An 8180-nucleotide genomic window follows, 5' to 3' on the forward strand; every position below is an offset into this window, starting at 1 on the left:
CTGCCCCGCCCGGCGCTGCCACTGAATCGGCCCTTTCGGGCCGGAGAAGGCTGCGGCGTGGGGCCAGGGAGCCGCCCCCGGGCTCCGCGGGGCTTCTGCCGCCCCGGACAGGCAGCGAGGCCGGGGCCGGGTTATACAACCCTCTCCTCCCTCGGCCCTGGGCGCCCGGCAGGGCTTTACAATACATTTCAGAAAAATGCTGCGAGGAGCTGCGGGGCTGTCGCAGGTCTGCAAGCGGCAAGGCAGGAGGGAGCAAGCACCCCGGCCCTGGCCCTAGAGAGTCCAAAGCAGCACTGTCTAACACAAGCACCACCATCAATAATAAAATCCTCTGCCACTTCTTTTGGCAGCCAAAAAGTAAGCAAGACAAAGTAGATTTGCTAGGACAGCGATGCCGCGGGACACGGGGCAAACACACTGCTGTTGCTGTCTGCAGGACAGGCCCCATCCGTAACAGTGCCACGCTAGACTCCGGGTGAGAAATGGGAATAACAATGCCTTTCACGAGCAAGGCTTTGCATTGCTTTCTCAGGAGTCTGTGACAAATAAAGGGCACAGGCTAGCCCAAGAGCAGAGCTAGATATGTTCTGCCAGAAACACAGTTTTACATAGTGAATGTCAGCCCAGCAACGACATCAAGACCTTTATCAGAGGGGTTTAAACAGAGGAAGGGTAAAGAAGAGTAAAACCATAAACAGCAAGAGCCACCTTGCCGTTATGACCAGAGTTAAGAGCAGACACTTGGGTAATGGTTCTCAGAGGATGAGTGATTAAGCAGTGTCCCCAAACACAAGGTCATTGTGACACACCAGCAGTTTTACATGGAGAAACCACTTTGCCATGAGTTTTCCTGACAGACCTTAGAAAGGCACTGTATGTCCAGCTCCTTAGCCATGCCACATAACCACCACTCAACACACACCTTTTGGACAGGCAGCTGTGACCACGGCTTGCTGATGTAGCATTTGGAGCCAAATCATAACAAAAAAATGTGATGGGTGTGGCGTAACATGACCTAGTATAGAAAGCCCTGAGGACATCACTTATTCTGACACGCTAAAACCTGACCCCTGACATCTCGGAGAAAACAGTGGGTTTGCCATTTTAGGTACATCTGCAACACCAGCTGCAGTCAGAAGGGACAGTTCCCCAGACAGGTATTGCCAAACACTCCAGTTTGTTTACTAAACAGGCATCTTCCCCTGTAAACAGAAGGCCAACAGACTTGTTAAATTAAACTTAGCACAAATCATGCCATTGCTGCTGTCACCAACCCGGCATCACTTGGTCAAAGCAGGTGGGAACATGGCTGCTGTTTGCACAAACCCAAGAAACCACAGCCACATGACACAACTTGGAGGAATAATGTGCTACTCTCAGTCCCAAAGCACCTACCCAGGCAGCAGTGTTTGTCAGTTACGCGCTTTTAGTCACACATCCGAGTTAGGCCTCCACATCCTTGTGAGGCAGGAGGTATTTTTATTCCCACTCTCCCAAGCAATCCACTTAAGACAGAGTTTTAATGACTTCACTGATAGCACACAGGAAGCCTACAGCTGAACATAGCTCAGCTTTCCACTCTGCGGCCCAGCACTTCATACAGAAGATTATCCAACCCTTGAAAAACCTGACGCTCACTCAATCTTCTCCCCAAGTAACAGCAACTTGTCACAGCACCATTAAAAAGCAACAGTCCTGGCAAACGGAGGAAGGACACCTGCCAAGAGGGCAGTTGCCCTCATTTCGTTCACCAGTGAAATCTGGACAGAGAGAATTTTGTTTGTTAAAAAAACACCCTAAAAACAACAAGCCTGTGATATAAAGCAGCTTAAGTTTTAATAAAAGTCTCCATATCCAAAGTAAATTAAAGAAAAATCCAGGGGTCAAACCAAAATAAATACAGCTCTGTGGTGTTACAGTTGTATTAGGAAAGCTGGCCTCCCTGTGACTGTAATGGCTAAACATTCGCTCTTCAGAGATGGAGCTTCAATGATCTCACACAGGTTAGGAACCGATGCTCTGCTGTTAAAACTGATAGATCAACTGAAATAAAATTCTTAAACCTGGTCTCTTTTTACTTTGACCCAGATAAATGACACACTTCTCTATTCTGTTAGCTTGTGCATCAAACCAGCGCTTTCCTTTCCCTTTCCTCAACCATACATCTCCGCAGCACCCTTTCCAGCCTTTCCTCCACCTATCAGTTTTCCTTCATTCAAGTAATATCCCCTTTTTGGATCAACTGCATACTACAGTTTACCTGTAGTACTGGACTTTATGCAAGTTGTGGGAAAACCCAGCATCTCAAAGTCAATTTTAAATGCTCCAAAATAATAAAAATGAAACAAGGTTATTATAGGAAGCACAATTTAAGCACATACACTTTATTTGTATGGCATCAACATAAGTAATTTAAAACACATGTACAGTATGGATTCTCACACTTCAACAAGATCTAGAGCACATGTGCAGACACAAATGGGTTTACTTGAAAGCTGCTGCATCCAGAAAGAGCAGTACTTGATGTAAAAGCAATGCATTTATTTGAACACAGTTACTGGTCTGATCTCTACGTGTGCATATTCTGAAGAATGCATATCTGCACTTCCTCGAGGGTGTGTCTTACAGCCATCCAATATCCTGCCTATTTATATCCATCAGTAGCCTCTTTTTCATGTGCTTCCTCAACATCCTCTCTATGTAACTGTTGGATCCAACCTTAGCACAAGTGTGCTTCAGCGGTGGCAAACTGCTTCTAGCATATCCCTTACCCACCACCCAGGCCTGAAAGATCACGGAGTGTGTATTGAAATCATCACTAAAACATTAACAGAAATATCTGTCAATGGACCTACCAACAGCTTTATGACTTGTATCGGTCCTACAGACACGTCAGCAAAACAGTAACATCACCAGTGGCGCAGAGTAAGGGCACAAAACAGTACGCTGGGAAGAGGGGAGCCCCATTTCCCACCACTTACACATGACTATATGTGCTTATAGTACACTGATGGAAAGTTTTCTACATTGATCCCAACTACCAAGCCAAGGAATGGTATTTATAAGTTTTATGAGTAATGCTTTGTATTAATAATGATGTTATAAATATGTAATTGTGTAACTGCTGCTTATTTGCCCCTTTTAGGGTTCCATAAAAATGAAGTGTAAAGCAGCCACCACATGGATATATACTAGTACCCAGAGGTTTGGCAAAGCAAGCAAGTTGTATCAACCCAGACAAACAATGTCAGGGGAAAAAAAAAATCATAACCATTATTTTGATTAAGGTACAATTCAGCATTTATATGTACAGAAATGAGGCCTTGTAACATCAGATCATAAAGTTCTGTTTTAAATTAAACTGAAGTTTACGGTGTGTCCCTGCCTGACATACATTTCAATTTTGCTAGCTAATTAGCCCTTTTGTTTAACTTTAGGGTACCCTGCTACCACCTAGCCAAGTACCCTTTCCAGTTACCTCACAGTGCATCCCCAAGTCTCTGGAACCACCTAAAGTCAGCAATGAAAACATTTTATCCTTTAGCTTGCCTCTAAGCAGTATTTATATTGAGATTACATTTGTTCTCCCATTTTGTCATCCTCACACAGCAGCAAAGATGGCACAACAGCTCTGCTCCATATAGACAGTAAAGGCATGGATTTTGGACAGAAGACAGACTGAAGTCAGAGTTGTCTCGGTCTCAAAAAGTAGTTTAGAGGTGGCCATAGTGAAGGGGGAAGTGAAAGATTTCAAGGATATACTTTCAGCTCCACTCTGGAAATAATAGCAGGAGAAATTGGTCTTCCTGATCACACAGAATATTGTGATACAAGCCTTATCAACAGTGGCCACACACACTGCAGAAAGTTTGTGCATAAAAGATTGAGCTTAAAAGCAGCACATTTGTAAGTGACAAGGTGTCTACATTTGCTGCTTTATTGAAAGCTCTGGTAACAAGAAGTCAGTGTCTATCCTGCAACCACCACCTCTGCTTCATCAATACTGGGGGGGGGTTCTGCAATAGGCAGAGAGAAAAAATGGTACACGATATTCTCATCTAATCCGTAACATGAGAAACTAAAAATTGCAGCAAGAACAGCAAAATACCTCAAAACATCAGTAAAGTTTCACCAGGAACTCCAAAGAGTTTATATTACGGCATTTTGAAAAGGATGCACAAAATGAGAAGAACCAAGGGTTCATCAAGTATCACTTTACTATAAAGAAATAAAGAAAAAAGAAAAAGGAAGGTGAATGCTGCTGTACGTACCAAACAGAAATTGTGATCTCAAAGGTACTGTATTTATGGCATGTGTGTAGGCACATCTATTGTTCTGAAATCCCCTGAAATGTCAAGTTAAGCCAGGTTCATCAAGAAGTGTGTATGGATGACAGCTGAAGAACACGAATGTGTTGAAGGAAGCAGCAACAGCAGCAGCTCAGCAGGAGATAATTCAACTCTACCAGCATTGAACAAGTACCCAAGAACTATTAAGAAAAGGATGGGATGGTCACACTCAGACTCTACATGGAGAAGTGATGTGAAATAGAGGGCAGAGCTGATTTTTATTGCCTGCATTTCAATCAGTCCTCCTCAGTCAACCCACCTCAAACGACAGAAGCCTGCTGCAAAATACACACTGGCAGGACACTTGTTTCCTGAGCAGCTGTTCCAGGCGAGTTTGTGGCAAATAGATTCTGAGTCAATGAATTGCCGTGGAGTTGGAGAGAAACATCAGATTTAGACCTTAGTTTGTAGTATACCTGAAAACTTACCACTGTTATAAAAATAACTTCTGTTTTTAAAAGTTATTATTCTGAATTCCATGCAAGTTCCAGGATTACTGCATTCTGCTTAAAGTTTCCCCTGCTTTCAACTGAAAAGGTTCTTTGCTTTCTGTACTAAGGTGTTGTATACCATTATATAGCACCCTATTTCAGTGACAGATGAAGCAGTCCCTATACAGTACCTTTCTTACATAGTTCATTCCAAAATAATAAAACTTCACAATGACACAGCCTCAGGAGGCAAAGTTTTCTTCTTTCTAGTTTGCAAAACAATATGCTTGGCACTACCATATAAAGGAACAATAAACTGGAAAATATTTGCAAATAAACAGTTCAAATCTATCACCCTCATAAAACTGTCTTCCATATAGACAAAGTTTGCTGGGCAAAAGCCTAGCAATAGCTCCAGGTGACACTGAAGCTCAAGTGACAGGCAACATCTATCTCAGAGAGGATGAAATCCCTTTTTTCTTTCAGTGGGGGATGAGGGGAGAAGAAAACACAAACAAGTACAGATGTGCCAGTGAAGCTAATGCATTTATCATTCTGAGTACCCAAAAGGATATCTTTCAACACATGCATGTCACAGATTAAGTCAGAGGAAGAAGCCTTATTAAGCAGAGTACCTGCTGATAGGCTGCATGGGGTGCTCATAGCGTACTGTAAAAATTGAGATGCTTAATTTATACCATTGCAGCCACTGTTAGTTCCTTCCTCGAGATAACACAAGTCAGAATTTCATCCTGCATTTTACCATTCCTTTTTTTTTTCTTGCCTTAATTTTGAAGTTAAACTAGGCTACGCTCCAGGGAAGCATTAGTGCAATATGCATTTCATACAGAAAAGCTAAAATGAAAGACTGTTCTTTTCCTCTCCTCCCCCAAATACGTTGGACCTCAAGCTTCATATAAAGAGGTAAAACTTCTAAAACTTGGCTAAGAAGTTCTCCCCGGGGATTGTTTAACATATTCAGTGCTACTTGCTACATATATACAGAACTCTCCCTGTAAGTTTTACAACACAACTACTGTTTTCACAGACTTGGGTAAATATGGCAGGGAAAACAAAACCCTAATTGCAAATTGGCATGAAACTCTAGACTACGGAGTCAAAGGTATAAACAGCACAGGAAAGGAGGGTATCTGTGTCAGCACTGTTATTGGTCAGGACTATCTACGCTTGGGTGGGAAAGGCATAGAAGGAAAAAGGGGAGATGCTGGGAGTGAACTTGCAGAGTTTTCCCAGACAGATGGAGAGCCACTAAGGAAATACAAGTTTCCCTCCTTCTTGGTGCTAAGAATGGCTTCATTTCAGTACAGCAAATGATTTTATCTGGTAACATCACATTTAGATGACAGCATGAGGGAAAAACAATTCATGAAATAAGCGTGAAATTTATTCTAGGAGATTTTTCTCCAGGCATGCATTACAAAATATAACACACAGAGCTTACATTATGTAAGATTAAACAGGGGAAACTATTCATTGTAATTCCTGGCACTTACAGAATAATTCCTTAGCTACTACTTCTAAAGAGCAGGACCACAAAATCCAGAAGTGACAAAATTAACTTGGTTCACACCCAGACCATAGCACATTTGTATTCCATATACAACTCAAAACACACATGCTGCATCCTAGCTAATTTGATTTCTTAATACCTCGCAGGCTCAGCACAGATCAGAGCAACAGGAGGCCAATAACAGCTTCTGCCATGCAAACGATGCCATAAAGCACCTAACTTAAAACCTGAAATAGTTCAAATTTATGAAACAGATGAAAAAATTTCCAGCAGTCATTCAGCCTTGCAAAGCTGTCTTAAGTACTGTTGCACTGCAGCAGCTCAGCCCAGAGGAGGGGCCACTTCACAGCTGTGAACTAAAACCTGTTTGGTCAGCGTGCATGTAAAGGCGTGCACTGGAGATGGACAGAGGGCTACAGAAAGACACTAACAAGTAGTTTGTTACAGGGACTCACCTCTGTTGAAGTTACACGGCTGCATTTCAAACAGTTGTGGAAGTAAAAGCATGAAGATCTTGCCTTTGAGGAATCCTCGAACCTAATATATAAGCGTTTTGAGCCATTGGAAAACATTAACGGTTCTTTTTCAGTATGTTAAATGAGAGATTTGTAAATTTACTAAAAAAAACCTTGAAATTTTATAGGACAATTCTTGACAGTTGGTTATAGTCAAGATGTTACACACAAGAACCCATAATATTCTCACAGCAGCGCTGTCTTGGGTCTTTGCTGCACTTGCCAGTCTTGCCTGTGTGAGAGCTTGGCTACACGTGGGGCATACTAACATAGACACAACCACACAAAACTGCATAGCATAAGTAACCTGCTTGTAATTTTCCTAAAATTTTGCTACAAAAATATAGCCAGTTTTCATGCTTTGATTTTCTGATAAAGAAAATGGCTTAAGTGCATTCACTTACCCATTTGATTTGAATCTCACACTTCAATGGTGTAAAACTTCAAGCATCTTACAAAACCCAATGTGATCATATGATCTTGAGATCAACCCTCTCCCACAAATTCTGGACAGATTCGGACAAAAAGTGGCATTATAATACAATTTAAGGTTAAGACTACCATACACTTTTTTCAGGCACTGCACTAACATGCTGGAAGCACACTGGTCTAGTTCAGTGAGAAACCTGTGGATTAAAAAAGCCTGTATACATAGGATTGTTGGTTTTGTATCATATTGTTTCTAAATAACATTTCTTCAAAAGCAAGTTAAGCTAGCCACTGAGTGGAATCATGCTAGTAGTAAAAAAAAAACCACCCAAAAGAGTAAAATTTATGGAAAATATCACTTCTTTATACAAAGATAATATAAAACACAACTACTTGAATTATCTCAAACCATCAGAAGTTTCCTTTTTAGGCTCAGAATATTTGAAAGCAATTTTTTAAAAAGCCCCTCCGGGAAGCATACAGAGGTCATGAGAAGGTCTACTTATGCCTTCCAAATTATGGCTAGATTATTGCTTTACAGAACACAAGTATTTTTATTACTGTGACATGCTTGCACTGCTGTAAACCCTGGTTAAGAGGCAATCGTGGATTACATCTTGAGAGAGAAACACCATAAAATAAAGGAAATGTCTATGAACTTAAATCTCATCTGATCAAAGAAAAAAAAGGAAATAGTAGAATGCACAATGGAAGAGCCCCGAGTTTAAGCCATCATGGAGAAAAACAGACATGCGTTTAAAAGTAACATCATTAAGCACAGATATGTCTTTGAGCAACACCGCTGTATATAAAGCTTTTGTGATGCCGTCTTGCTTAAAATCTCCATTTTGCCTAGAATTTGTTCTATGGCTAGATTTACACCTCCCCCCCCCCCCCCCCCTACAATAAACATATTTGAATCATT

General features: G+C 41.5%; 1 protein-coding gene across 4 annotated transcripts in view; it reads right to left on the bottom strand.

Moving 5' to 3' along the window:
• MOB2 (MOB kinase activator 2) overlaps nucleotides 1–8180 on the bottom strand; it is a 121227-nt gene that overhangs the window by 34087 nt on the left and 78960 nt on the right. The window lies entirely within an intron of this gene.

This window comes from Aptenodytes forsteri, unplaced genomic scaffold (assembly GCF_000699145.1).
Source record: "Aptenodytes forsteri isolate BGI_AS27 unplaced genomic scaffold, ASM69914v1 Scaffold8, whole genome shotgun sequence".
NCBI classification, from domain to species: Eukaryota; Metazoa; Chordata; class Aves; order Sphenisciformes; family Spheniscidae; genus Aptenodytes; species Aptenodytes forsteri.